This window comes from Mobula hypostoma, chromosome 5 (genome assembly GCF_963921235.1).
Source record: "Mobula hypostoma chromosome 5, sMobHyp1.1, whole genome shotgun sequence".
In the NCBI taxonomy this organism is placed as follows: Eukaryota; Metazoa; Chordata; class Chondrichthyes; order Myliobatiformes; family Myliobatidae; genus Mobula; species Mobula hypostoma.
In genome coordinates, this window is record NC_086101.1 from 147,171,795 (window position 1) to 147,186,877 (window position 15,083).

Below are 15,083 nucleotides of genomic sequence, written 5' to 3' on the forward strand. Positions count from 1 at the left end.
ACTGGAGAGTCTGCAGAGAGACTTGGATAGATTGGAAGAATGGGCAGAGAAGTGGCAAATGAAGTACAATGTAGGAAAGTGTATGGTTATGCACTTTGGCAGAAAAAATAAACGGGCAGACTACTATTTAAATGGGGAAAGAATTCAAAGTTCTGAGATGCAACGGGACTTGGGAGTCCTCGTACAGGATACCCTTACAGTTAACCTCCAGGTTGAGTCAGTAGTGAAGAAGGCGAATGCAATGTTGGCATTCATTTCTAGAGGAATAGAGTATAGGAGCAGGGATGTGATGTTGAGGCTCTATAAAGAGCTGGTGAGACCTCACTTGGAGTACTGTGGGCAGATTTGGTCTCCTTATTTAAGAAAGGATGTGCTGATGTTGGAGAGGGTACAAAGAAGATTCACTAGAATGATTCCGGGAATGAGAGGGTTAACATATGAGGAACGTTTGTCCGCTCTTGGACTGTATTCCTTGGAGTTTAGAAGAATGAGGGGAGACCTCATAGAAACATTTTGAATGTTAAAAGGCACGGACAGAGTGGATGTGGCAAAGTTGTTTCCCATGATGGGGGAGTCTAGTACGAGAGGATATGACTTAAGGATTGAAGGGCGCCCTTTCAGAACAGAAATGCGAAGAAATTTTTTTAGTCAGAGGGTGGTGAATCTATGGAATTTGTTGCCACGGGCAGCAGTGGAGGTCAAGTCATTGGGTGTATTTAAGGCAGAGATTGATAGGTATCTGAGTAGCCAGGGCATCAAAGGTTATGGTGAGAAGGCAGGGGAGTGGGACTAAATAGGAGAAAATGGATCAGCTCATGATAAAATGGCAGAGCAGACTCGATGGGCCAAATGGCCTACTTCTGCTCCTTTGTCTTATGGTCTTATGGTCTTATAATGTAAAACAAAAACACCTCTTCTTTTATCTAAGCACATAAATGACCTTCTATACTCAACACATTTTAAATAATGAAACAAAGGTAGAGGGTGCGGGGAACACTCAGCAGTTCAAGCCACATCTATGGAAAGAGAAATAGATTAATGTTTCAGTGATGACCCTTTATCAGAACTGAAAGTGCAAGAACAATCATATTTTAACATGCTGAGCGATAATGAGAGGAAAGAACAGTGTAGGGATAAAGTTGTCCATGCACCACAATGATTTCAGTGCTGCCTAGTATCTGCAGCAACTGCATTTTATTTTTTCCTTTCCTATTACTCTTCAGCTACTGCCACTTCTCTTACCAGAATGCTTTCTCCACTTCTGGACCATATTGCTTTAAATTTCAAATAATGATCCGATTTACATTCTCTTGTGACGCTATTGGGTCCATTTTCTGCAAAGCCTTAAACTCAAAAGGAGATTCTAAGCTCTATTCAATGTACAGTAGGTATCTACAGGACCCTCATGAGAGGGAGATTAATCTGTATTCACCTACTCTTCAAAGACTTGTTTACTTCCCTGTCTAATATCTGTGGTGAGTTCTAACTGCCAATATCTAGTATTTGAGTGGTGGGTCCCTCCCCCTCCAACCAAGGGGGAGATACTTCTGTAAGTTTTCACAAATAAAAATGGCTGAGGCGTTTTATGTTTAAGAAAGACCATAACAACTCATTTATTGTACTCCGAACTCTGAACAAAAGTCTGGTAAAAGTATTTTACGTAATTACATCATTTTGTCAGAACAGCTGTTGAAGTGAACCCCAAGTGAATGTGAATTATGTACATATCCATCAATTATATTACTCTACACTTGCAGCTAAAGAAATAGTTCAAACACAGTTTATTTTATTTTTAATGATACACATTTACATTTAAACAAATAGTTGTTAACACACATTTACCACTCACAGAGGATTTCTGATTCATAAAAGATTTCTAAATTACAAAAGACTTACAAATTACAAAGGTATGACAGCTGAAACCTGATTGGATGAAGATTAACCAATCAGGAGTGATGGATGACAAGGAGTAAATACCACCAGACTAGACATGCCCAGGCATCATCCCTGATGAAGATGGCAGAGTTTGTTAGTGAAACGTCAGTTAAGATCGATACCTGTACCCGCTGGTAGCCCAAAAAGAGTGTATTCATGTCTACTCATTGATATACAGTATAATAAAGGGAAAAGGGAAGGCATTAAAGACAACTAAAACATTATTCATGTTGAAACTTGCAGTGTGGTTTAAGTACAAAAATAAAAGATATAATTTTATTTCATATATTCTGTAAACTGAAGCTTTGTTTCAATCTGCACTTCATTATAACCACAGCACAGCATGGGGATAATCTTTAGATTTTTGCTTTACATAGCAGCTCTTATGGAGCACTTTATTTTTTTTTAATTCTTTCTTACTATTTGATCAGTTTTGTTCTGTTGATTCTTGCTGTTAGGTTGGCAATTAATTCAAGTCGTTTCATATATTCCATCTGAAGAGAAGGTGCTGTTCAAATTCATTTGATGTATTATTCTAAAATTCCTATGAAAGTCATTGATGCCATCAGACTCTGATTTATGACAGGAGGTCTCACGAGCTGGGGTTCCTAATACCGGACATTTCTTTAGAATGGTGGTGTGCAACTGTGGATAAGAATAAAAATCAGCAGCCAAGTCACCCAAGGCTGGTTTTCTATTCCTCTGGAAACCAATTACAGAAAAACAGTGACAGAGACTTCGAAGTACCAGTAGGTCCCTTGTCCCACTTATCAGGGCAAAGACTGCTGCAGGGCATAATAGAGTGGAGAATACAACTTAATGGAATATATAAATGAAAAACTGTAATCCTCTAAATAGGTATAAACCATCTCTATCTTTGAAACAAATAAATCCATTCTCTTGTACATAGCTTGATTTTAACCAGATCTACAGTTTATATGAAGGCTAATAATTTGTACTTTTCTGCCATTTGTTAAGGCTCATAGGAGCTCCAGGAGAAACAATTATTCAAGGATTTCAGCATGCAAAACTCTCAGAAAAAACATAATGGAGAATGATTGATTACTTTATTGTTGAATTCACATTTGCTACATTAGACTAATAGAAAAATGAAACATTGTAGCTCAAGTCACAACTTAATTTCACAGGATCAAAATTTTATTTGTGTATAAATAATATTCAAACACCCCAGCACAGATCACTGATTCCCAATTCCTGTACTAATATTTAAAGATGACACTGCAAAAATAGATCTGATGCCACATTAAAATGTCCTTTTCTAGCTGTACACTTATACGCCTATAACAGGCAATGGCAGTATGGTAGAATGTTGCCTTTAACTACAAGAACAATAGTACACCAACATATAATTAATTCCCACCCAATATTTTATATCCATTCTGTCTACCCAGTGCCAATCATTCCAATTTTTTTGTTATATTTCCAAAATTATGATGAGGATTTAATAAATTGTACAATATCTAAATTTAAAAAATGGAGAGTGTACGAATCAGAGGATTTAATACCTGGAGTATTGTGTAAATTCTGTCTGCTCATCATTCTAAAGAAGTAATTTCTTCTGGAGAACTTCATTGTGTCCTTCATTTCTTCATTGATGGATATTTATTTCTGATCCCTTCATCATCTCTGCTGGCAGTTCTTTTTTCATGTTGTGGAGTAATAATTATAACTTTTTTCATTCCATCCACCTGACATGCTACCCTAGATTAAAACCAATAAAATGTCAAAGACAACAGCTACTTTTACTGAACAGCTAGTGGCTTCTAGCATGTGTCAAATTGCAAGTAGTATTCAATATTAGACACTTATTTATTTATTTATGAAGGTGGGCCTCAATGCCCCCTTATGTGATTGGATACTGGATTTCCTCACTTACAGACCCCAGTTAGTTCAGTTTGGCAAAAACATCTCTTCCACAATCTCCATGAGCACATGTGCACCACAGGGCTGTGTACTTAGCCCCTGCTCTACTCACTTTACACCCACGACTCTCGCTCAGTACAGCTCCAACACTATATTCTGTTCGCTGATAGCACCACTGTTGTGGGCCATATCATAGATGGTGATGAATTCGCATAGACGAGGGAGATTGAAAGTTTGGCTGAGTGATATCATAACTACCTTTCACTCAATGTCAGCAAGACCAAGGAACTGATTGTAGACTTCAGGAGAGAAAATCTAGAGGTTCATGAGGCAATTCTCATCAATTCTCAGAGGTGGGGAAGGTCAGTAACTTTGATTTCCTAGATGTCACTATCTCAGAGGACTTGCCCTGGACCCAAAGAAAGCAGAATAATGTCTCTACCTTCTTAGGAATCTGTGGATATTTGGCATGACATCAAAAACCTATAGATGCGTGGTAAAACAGTGCAATGATTGACTGCATAATGGCCTGGTATGGGAACACCAATGCCTTTTAGTGGAAAATCTTACAAAAGGTAATGGATTCAGCCCAATACATCATGGGTAAAACCTTCCTGACTATTGAGCACATCTACATTAAAAAGTTGTCCTAGAAAAGCAGCATCCATCAACAAAGATCCTCAACACCCAGGCAATGCTCTTTTCTTGCTGCTGCCATCAGGTAGAATGTGCAAGTGCCCCAAGATTCACACCACCAAGAACAGTTACTCCTCCTCAACCATCTTGAACAAAAGAGAATAACTACACTCATTCTATTTCTGGTGTTCCCACAACCAATGATCTCACCTTTAGGACTCTTTATCTTGTTATTTTGTGCTCTCATTATTTGTTGCTATTTATTTGTATTTGTGTGTGCACAGTTTATTGTCTTCTATGCACTTGCTCTTTCATTGATCCTGTTTACAGTTACTATTCTATAGATTTGCTGAGTATGCCCACAGGAAAAAGAACTGCAGGATTGTATGTGGTGACATGTATACACGCTGATAATAAATTTTACTTTGAACTTTTGAACTTTACTCTGATTGATTGCGAGAAATACAGTGCAGAATAAGCCCTTCAAGCCATGCCACCCAGCAATCACCTGATTTAAACCTAGCCTAATCATGGGACAATTTACAATAACTAATGCACATCTTTGGACTATGGGAGGAAACTGACACAGTCACAAGGAGAATGTACGGACCCCTTACAGGCAGCGATGAGAACCTCGGGCATTTCTGAATAATTTTTAACAATTTCTAACCTTACCAGAAATTTATAGAGATCCTGGAGGTAACAGGTTTTTTTTAACAATCATTATTTGAAAAAGCACCTGAATGAACATTTGATGTGCCAAAACCTGCAGGGCAATTGAGCAAGAGCTGGGGAAAGGGATTGATGCAAATTTTATTTTGGACCAGCATGGTTATCATAAGCAAATTAATTCCTACGCTGTAAATTGCTAATAAGCCAGAACCTTTTGGAAAATGCTGTTGCCATGCACTGAACTGCACTCCAAACTCCAAAAGTGAAATATAAACTTATAGAATTCTCCAGCAGTCATGAGGGGAAGTCTACCTGATGAACTGTTATAGGTTGTAGCAACATTAAATTGATTCATTAGGTGCTTCACATGATAAGGAGATACTCAGAGATACTGGGCAGTGAATATCTTGCGACTTGTGATGACTTGCTGCATACTTGATAAACTTTCAATCATTTGAGACTAGACATTAACACATGCATTTAATGCTGGGGTATAAAGCTGGGGAACCCCCAAAGGAGCAAGAGACCATGGAAAACAATCAATAGGAGCAGAAAATGGACAGATAGACCAACACCTGGAAATTACTATCAACGAATTGAAAACTACCTTTGAAAGACATCTTCCACCAACAGACATCAGGGCAATGCTGCTGCATCTAACTTCTCAGGACGCAAGTTCATTCACAATCAATCCTTTCAGCACAACAATCAATATTGACTGAAATATTAAAGCTTCCAGCTCATTATTATTCTTACTGGCTATCCAACAAACGATCTTACCTACTCTGATGGTTCTACTAAGTTCATTCCAAATAACTGTTGAAAATCTCAATGAGACTTAATTCCAGTATATCTTGAGAAGGTTATAGCCCATGACGGCTTCTGTTCATACACCAGAATATCGACACCTGCTTGGAAAAATTAGGTGCCTTGACAGATAAGCAAAACTTAGGGGAATGAGGAGAGTTATGGGAGTGGGAGGAGAAGGAACCATGCCATTTGGAAAAGAGTTAATGCATTACTTCTTTAAGATCTACACAAAGCCACATCATTATTGATGTTCGGCTGCTTTAGTGAAAGTTTAGAGGAAAGATTTATGAGTAGCCTTGACTGTCCCATTCATGAAAGCCTAAACTGACAATGGTATTTAGTAAGAACCCCATTTGCAATGTTTTCCACATCCATGAAATATGCTTATCATCCAGAGGAAGCCACTTTAATTCAGTTGCATGATTTCCTTGCTCCAATGTCAAAGCTTCCAATGCAACATTTATGACTTCTGTGGAATCTGTAACCTGATTTCGGAGGCACTACATGATGCTGAGATCTTTCAGTGACTGAAGTTCCTGTCAGATTTATCAGATCCTGTGGTATCTGTGTCAGGCTGCAAGCTAGGCCAGATCTTTGCAATGACTGATATACACCAGTCTCCATTTATCTGGTCTGGCTGTTTTGCAGACGCCATATGAATATCTACTCTCTCTAGCACCCCATTATGGCTTCCTGCAAACTGTGATAACAATTTTTTCTTGCTTTCCTCCTCAGCTTCTTCCCTCTCTTACATCTCCTCCTTAGGATGTTTGAAGGAGGATGGGAAGGTTGGTAGTGAGATCTTGCTCCAGAAATATATAAAGCATTTAAACAGAACTTAGGGGCAATAGTAGTGAGTTATGGGAGTGGGAGGAGAAGGAACCATGCCATTTGGAAAGGAGTCAATACAGTACATTCCTTTTTTGAGATCTACACAAAACCACATCATTGCTGCCTTTTTGAGTTGCCTGTGCAGAATCATGTGTGCAAAGAGCTTCTGACTGAGGATAGTCCATGGAGAATTGGGCAGCAGCAGCATTTGTGAATATGAAAGGAATCCAGAGTGGTTCCATCGCTCACGACAAGATGCAAATGTTTTTCCTATTACTCTTGCAAAAGTTGCCTGATTTACCCTTTCATGGAATTTTCTGTCTTCTCCAACTGTCTTGTCTTGGAAGGAAAAGAATGTTAATAATGAATCTATGTAATAATTGGTGCATTTCAATGTGTTTGGGTGATGTCATACCTGGCGAAAAACCATAATGTTGCTTGATAAGTAAGCAGTGAAGAATGCAGTAACATGGGTTATGTGCATGTCAATTGGGTGGTACATTGCATTGCTGGTGGTGATTTATTTACAGAGAAGGTTATTTATGATGGGATTCTTGTGCTAAATTATCATACATTGAGGACCTGGAGCCATAACTGCCTGAAGCCCTTCTGTGATTTCTTTCCAGATCTGTGGCCTTAATTGCATCTGTGCTCTCTTTCCCCCCAGAAGCTATACAGTTTCCTACCTCCAGTAATAGTCTCCATGAGATTTGGCCCATCCCTTCAGCTACACAACAGACAAGTACATTCCACACTGTCAATGAACTGCACGGTCCCATCCACAAAAGTTGCTCCTAATTTGTACAGAGGTTGTAAAATTATAGGTAGCCCCAAATTGATGGCTAAATCCAGACTAACAAGCAGGCATAGGTTTTAAGTGGAGCATAAAGCCCTTGTTTTCTTGCTTAGTGAACACCTTATGTCTCAGTATTTTTTAAATCTGCCGAGTGTTTGAATCCATATGCATCTAGCTTCTGATGCCAATGTGTATCAGAGATAGAGAGGAAGAAATTGCCCTCATTTGCACCAATATAGGTGAGCATGTAATTATTCCATTACATTGTGTATGTCTACTTGAAATGTACTGGTTTGGTCGATCACAGCTGTATCTTAATCAAAACCAGCTCTAATATTTTTTGGAGTTCAACACACTATCTAATATCCCCATTAACAGCTTTACATAACTGAACAAATTCTCAGTTGCAGGAAGGAACCTTACAAGCACCATATAAAAGATTCAACATCTTCTAACGGTTTAGTTACTGATTGATTTCTTTTCTCTGTTGCTACAGTTTTTATAGTTTTCCATTATTGGTTCAGGTTGCAAAAGTCTACAGTGAAAGAGTTTTTGCTCCAATATGGGTCCAGTTCCTCCCAAGCACAAGTGCATTAATCAGCATTCCTCATGGAGCACATAACTGAAAGCATGTGGGGCAGGGCAAGCTGCTGGAACCGGAATGAGGAGGAACAGAAAATTATCCTCTGGCAGAAAGCTGTTCAGAGTTCAAGACTCTTATAAAATCCTCAGAGAGGAGCCATATATGAGATGTCTGTATTTCAATGGAGTGCCCTCAGTGAAATCTGCCAACTGTTGTGGCCCTAGTTGCAATGAAAAATTACGCATAATCAAATCAAAGTTACGTATCAAATCATGCCACATTGTTTGCCAGTGCCATACAATCAAGCCCGTGCATTCAGCCAGTGTCTGTTAGGATGTGCTTATGCCCTTCTACATTTTCCTGTCTGGCACAACCTCAATGGCTGTAGCATAGCTGAAGGAAGATAGCTGATTCCTCTTTGATGAGATAGTAGATGTTCTGCACCTGGAAGGACAGGTTGCAGTGTGAATGAGCTCGGAGTCTGGGCTGGCGGGCTGGCGGGCTGGCTGGCTGGCTGGAAGTAACAATGACACTGTAAGAATAGGAAGACAAAATCGGCTTCTTGAAGGAGTGTAACTGCTTGGTATTCTGTTCAGTCACTAACAATCCTCCTAGTAAAGACATCTACAGCCAGATATTCTGTAGGTACACAGATTACTAGTTTCATGTCACACGCAATGTAATGTACTGCTCTGAATGCTGTAGTCTGACAGTGGATTAACTCAGCTTCCTCTGTGGCCCATGGATATGAGGTGGCTTCTTCTTGGTTTGCAATTGAAGTTGCAAGATTGGTCCTCTTTTGTCTGTTCCTTCCTGTTAGGAATGTCATTACAGTTTTATTTTCCACAATAACTAGCACAAATGTGATCCACAGGGAATAAGAAAAAATATGCAGATATATGAATAACTTTTTTCCTAATTCAGCACTCTTTTTTTCCAGGAATTGCCACTTCTGCACTGGAATACACTGCCTATTCTATTATTTTGAATATTTGTACATGATATAAAGAGTGGTTGGAATTTTATATTTTACAACATTTTAATTATAATAAGTTTACTGTCATTTACATTGTATGTGACTTCGTCATTGGTATAGTTGAACACTTTGGGAAATTATATCTTTGCAACAATAAGAAAGCTCAGCATTAAGCTTATGAGTTAGGAATTAATCATTATCAGTACCTGTCTCAGTTCTAAGGTCATATAACAGATGTAACAGTCATACTGCACAAAAATATACTCTATATGTAATATGAAGGCAACATGGTACCTATTTCATTTGAATCTTCATACTTAATACTTTATTGTCGCCAAACAATTGATACTAGAGCGTACAATCATCACAGCGATATTTGATTCTGCGCTTCGCACTCCCTGGAGTAAAAATCGATAGCAAATATTAAAAACTTAAATTATAAATCATAAATAGAAAATAGAAAAGGGAAAGTACGGTAGTGCAAAAAAACTGAGAGGCAGGTCCGGATATTTGGAGGGTATGGTCAGATACGGGTCAGGATCCATTCAGCAGTCTTATCACAGTTGGAAAGAAGCTGTTCCCAAATCTGGCCGTACGAGTCTTCAAGCTCCTGAGCCTTCTCCCAGAGGGAAGAGGGATGAAAAGTGTGTTGGCTGGGTGGGTTGTGTCCTTGATTATCCTGGCAGCACTGCTCTGACAGCATGCTGTGTAAAGTGAGTCCAAGGACAGAAGATTGGTTTGTGTGATGTGCTGCGCCGTGTTCACGATCTTCTGCAGCTTCTTCCGGTCTTGGACAGGACAACTTCCATACCAGGTTGTGATGCACCCTAGAAGAATGCTTTCTACAGTGCATCTATAAAAATTAGTGAGGGTTTTAGGGGACAGGCCAAATTTCTTTAGATTTCTCAGGAAATAAAGCCACTGGTGGGCCTTCTTGGCAGTAGACTCTGCTTGGTTTGACCAAGTCAGGTCATTTGTGATATTGACCTCAAGGAACCTTATGCTTTTGACCTGTTCCAGTGGGTCACCACCTATGTAAATGGGGTTGTGCGGTCCGCTACTCCTTCTGAAGTCAACAACCAATCCCTTCGTCTTGCTGACGTTGAGGGATAGGTTATTGTCTTCGCACCATGCCACCAGGTTCTTAATTTCCTCTCTGTACTCAAGCTCATCATTACCCGAGATACAGCCTACAATTGCAGTGTCATCAGCAAACTTATATATTGAGTTCGATGGAAACTTGGCTACACAACCATGGGTGTACAGTGAGTACAGCAGGGGGCTGAGTACACAGCATTGTGGGGCACCAGTGCTCAGAATGATTGTACAGGAGAGCTTGTCCCCTATTTTTACAGCCTGAGTCCTAACTGTGAGGAAGTTGAAGATCTAGCTGCAGATCTGAGGCCTCCACAGCGGTTCATGGCAATGAATTCCATAGATCCATAATCTTGAAATGATAGGTAAGAACAGAAAATACTCGTGTGAATCTACAAAAAGAGAGTGTCAGATTTTGTGATTCAGTTCAATATCCTTCCATCAGAACAGAAATGGAGGCAGTTGGCCAGCACTGTACATACAGAATTTTCTGTTTCATTCAAAATTTATTTCTCTCAACTTTAAAATTCTACATTTTTCAGAAACCATGCAGTTTCTGGCTTACAGTGATATTCAGGATGACTAAATGGGCAGTATTATGCAAAAATAGCAATTCTAATCGAAAAGAGTGAAGAATTGGAATAAAAGTACTTACCTACCTCTATTACTTTCCTTATAACTTGTGTACAATTATTGTGTCCATCTTACTACAGTAGGTGAAGGAATGTCATATCAGTTTTATCTAATGTAGTTGATAGGGATGTGGAGAGATTAAACAATGGAACAAGCATAGGATTATTGTTTGATAATCAGTACTGAATTGGTGGACTGCATCATCCACTTCTAGACCATAAATCAAATACTGATGTAAGGTAATAGAACATCTTCTGGTTACTTTGAATAAAATGTCACCGTTAAATCAACAAAGCAAATTAAAGGAGCACTTGCTACCCAGCAGAAGCTCAATATTTTCAATAATAGCAACAAAGTCTTCATATGCCATATGGTCCCAATGTAAGGGTCATAGTTTAGATTTGAGTAATATAATTAAATATATGAAGAAGCAGAGACATTATTTGCCCCTCAAAACAATAACTGGTAAGAAACTGGTCTCGCTAATATGTAGAAGGCCACATCGGGAGCCACCTCCAACGGGATCCCACCACTAAGCACATCTTTCGCTCCCCCCCTCTGCTTTCCGCAGGGATTGCTCCCTACGCGACTCCCTTGTCCATTCGTCCCCCCCATCCCTCCCCACTGATCTCCCTCCTGGCACTTATCCTTGTAAGCGGAACAAGTGCTACATATGCCCTTACACTTCCTCCCTTACCACCATTCAGGGCTCCAGACAGTCCTTCCAGGTGAGGCGACACTTCACCTATGAGTCGGCTGGGGTGATATACTGCATCCAGTGCTCCCGATGTGGCCTTCTATATATTGGCCAGACGCGGCGCAGACTGAGAGGTCGTTTTGCTGAACACCTATGCTCTGTCCGCCAGAGAAAGCAGGATCTCCTAGAGGCCACACATATTAATTCCACATCCCATTCCCATTCTGATAAGTCTATCCACGGCCTCCTCTACTGTAAAGATGAAGCAACACTCAGGTTGGAGGAACAACACCTTATATTCCGTCTGGGTAGCCTCCAACCTGATGGCATGAACATTGACTTCTCTAACTTCCACTAATGCCCCACCTCTCCCTCGTACCCCATCCGTTATTGATTTATTTATATACACACATTCTTTCTCTCTCTCTCCTTTTTCTCCCTCTGTCCCACTGACTATACCCCTTGCACATCCTCTGGGTTTTACCCCCCCTCCCCCTTTTCCTTCTCCCTGGGCCTCCTGTCCCATGATCCTCTCATATCCCTTTTGCCTATCACCTGTCCAGCTCTTGGCTCCATCCCTCCCCCTCCTGTCTTCTCCTATCATTTTGGATCTCCCCCTCCCCCTCCCACTTTCAAATCTCTTACTAGCCCCTCCTTCAGTTAGTTCTGACGAAGGGTCTCGGCCTGAAATGTCGACTGTACCTCTTTCTAGAGATGCTGCCTGGCCTGCTGTGTTCACCATCAACTTTGACAAATAACCAGTAAACAGTTCTTTCTGTTTGCCATGAAACCCTCTCTATAAGGCAAAGGTTCCATTTAGAAGCATTTCCAAACCTTGCAAAGATATGGTTTTATTTTCGACCATAATGCTGTAGACATAGGAACAGAATTAGGCCATTTTCCCATCAGGTCTGCTCCGACATTTGAGGAAGGACATTCTTGCTGTTGAGGGAGTGCAGCGTAGGTTCACGAGGTTAATTCCTGGGATGGCGGGACTGTCAGATGTTGAAAGATTGGAGCAACTAGGCTTGTATACACTGGAATTTAGAAGGATGAGAGGGGATCTGATTGAAACATGTAAGATTATTAAGGGATTGGACATGCTAGAGGCAGGAAACATGTTCCCGATGTTGAGGGAGTCCAGAACCAGAGGCCACAATTTGAGAATAAGGGGTAGGCCATTTAGAACAGAGTTGAGGAAAAACTTTTTCACCCAGAGAGTTGTGGATCTGTGGAATGCTCTGCCTCAGAAGGCAGTGGGGGCCAACTCTCTGGATGCTTTCAAGAAAGAGTTAGATAGAGCTCTTAAAGATAGTGGAGTCAAGGGATATGGGTAGAAGGCAGGAACAGGGTACTGATTGTGGATGATTAGCCATGATCAGAATGAATGGCGGTGCTGCCTCAAAGAGCCGAATGGCCTACTCCTGCACCTATTATCTATTGTCTATTATCATGGTGCACCACAGTAGCGTAATAGTTAGTCTGATACTATTACAGCTCAGAGTTCAGAGTTCAATCCTGGCATCCTCTGTAAAGAATCTCTGTACATGCTCCCCATGGAGTATGTGGGCTTCCTCCAACAGTTCAAAGTTCTACTGGGTAGGTTACTTGGTCATCGTAAATTGTCCCATGATGAGATAGGTTTAACTCAGTATTATCGGGAGCTGCTGAGCAATGCGGTTTGAAGTGCCAGAAGGGCCTATTCTGCACTGTATTTCTAAATAAAAAAAATAAAATTTATTATCTCTTTCAACGTCATTCTTCTGTAACCCTTGTCTCCCTGACTAATGAAGAATCTATCAACTTCCGTTTTAAGTATACTCAATGACCAGGCCTCCACAACGGTTCATGGCAATGAATTCCATAGATCCATCACCTTCCAACTGAAGGAATTCATCCTCCTACCTAAGGGATATCCCAGACGCATTAAAATTTCCGTATCATCTGCAAACTTGGCAATAGGGCCTTCAAATTCTGTCATCCAATCGTTGACATAAAATGTGAAAAGAAGTGGTCCCAATACCAACCCTTGTGGAACACTACTGGTCACCAACCAGAAAAAGGCCTCCTTTTATTCTCACTCTTTTCCTCCTGCCAAATCTTTAATCCATTCTAGTTATTTCCTGTAATACCATGTTATTACAGGTAATAACTAGATTAAGCAATCTCATGTGTGGCACCTTGTCAAAGGCATTCCGAAATTCCAAGTAAGCAACATTCACTGACTCTCCTTTATCTATCACGCCTGATATTTCCTCAAAGAATTCCAATAGTTCTGTTAGGCAGGAATTCCTCTTAAAGAAACCATGCTGACTTTGGCCTACTTTATCATGTGCCTCCAAGAATCACAAAACCTCATCCTTAATAATGGACTCCAACATCTTCCCAACCACTGAAGGCAAGTTAACTGGCCTATAATTTCCTTATTCAGCCTCCCTCCCTTTTTGACGAGTGGAGTGAATTTGCAATTTTCCATTCCTCTGGAAACATTCCATAGTCTAGTGATTTTACTAATGCGTCCATTGTTTTGCTCATTGTGGCAGAATTTCAGATAGTGATGAAAGGGCATACAGGAGTGAGATCTACCACTTAGCTGAGTGGTGTCACAGCAACAACCTTGCACTCAACATGAGCAAGACCAAAAAGCTGATTGTGGACTACAGAAAGGATAAGTCGAGGGAACACAAATCAATCCTCACAGAGGGTTCAGAAGTGAAGAGAGTGAGCAATTTCAGGTTCCTGGGTGTCAGTATCTCTGAGGACCTAACCTAGCCGCAACACATTGATGCAGCTATAAAGAAAGCATGACAGCAGCTATATTTCATTAGGAGTTTAAGGAGATTTGGTTTGTCAACTAAAACATTTGAAAACTTATACAGATGTACCACGGAGAGCATTCTGACCGGCTGCATCACTGTCTGGTATGGGGGGGGGGGAGGGCGGGGGCTACTGCATAAGATCAAAGTAAGTTGCAGAAACTTGTAAAATTAGTCAGCCCCATTATGGGTACTAGCCTCTGGAGTATCCAAGACACCTTCAAGGAGAGGTGCCTTAGGAAGGCAGTGCCAGTTATTAAGGATCTCCACCACTCAGGATGTGCCCTCTTTTCATTATTACTGTCCAGAAGGAGGTACAGAAGCTTGAAGGCACACACTCAGTGATTCAGGAACAGCTTCTTCTCCTCTGCCATCTGATTTCTGAATGGACATTGAACCCTTGGACACTAGCTCAGCACTTCTTTATTTCTGTTTTTATTGCACTACTTATTCTAACTTATCTATTTATTATACATTCATGTACTTACTGTAATTCAGTTTTTCCCCCTCTATATATATTTATCATGTGTTTCATTGTACTGCTTCGATGAAGTTAACAAATCTCACAACATATGCCGGTGATATTAAACCTGATTTTGATTCAGAAAAATTCCTGCATTTACAACAGAATTCTATGTAAAATGAACTGTGATCTTAAAAGTTTTTCAGCATCTGCAGTGTTTTGATTCAGTAGTGAGCTAATGGGTTGTCAGTCAAAA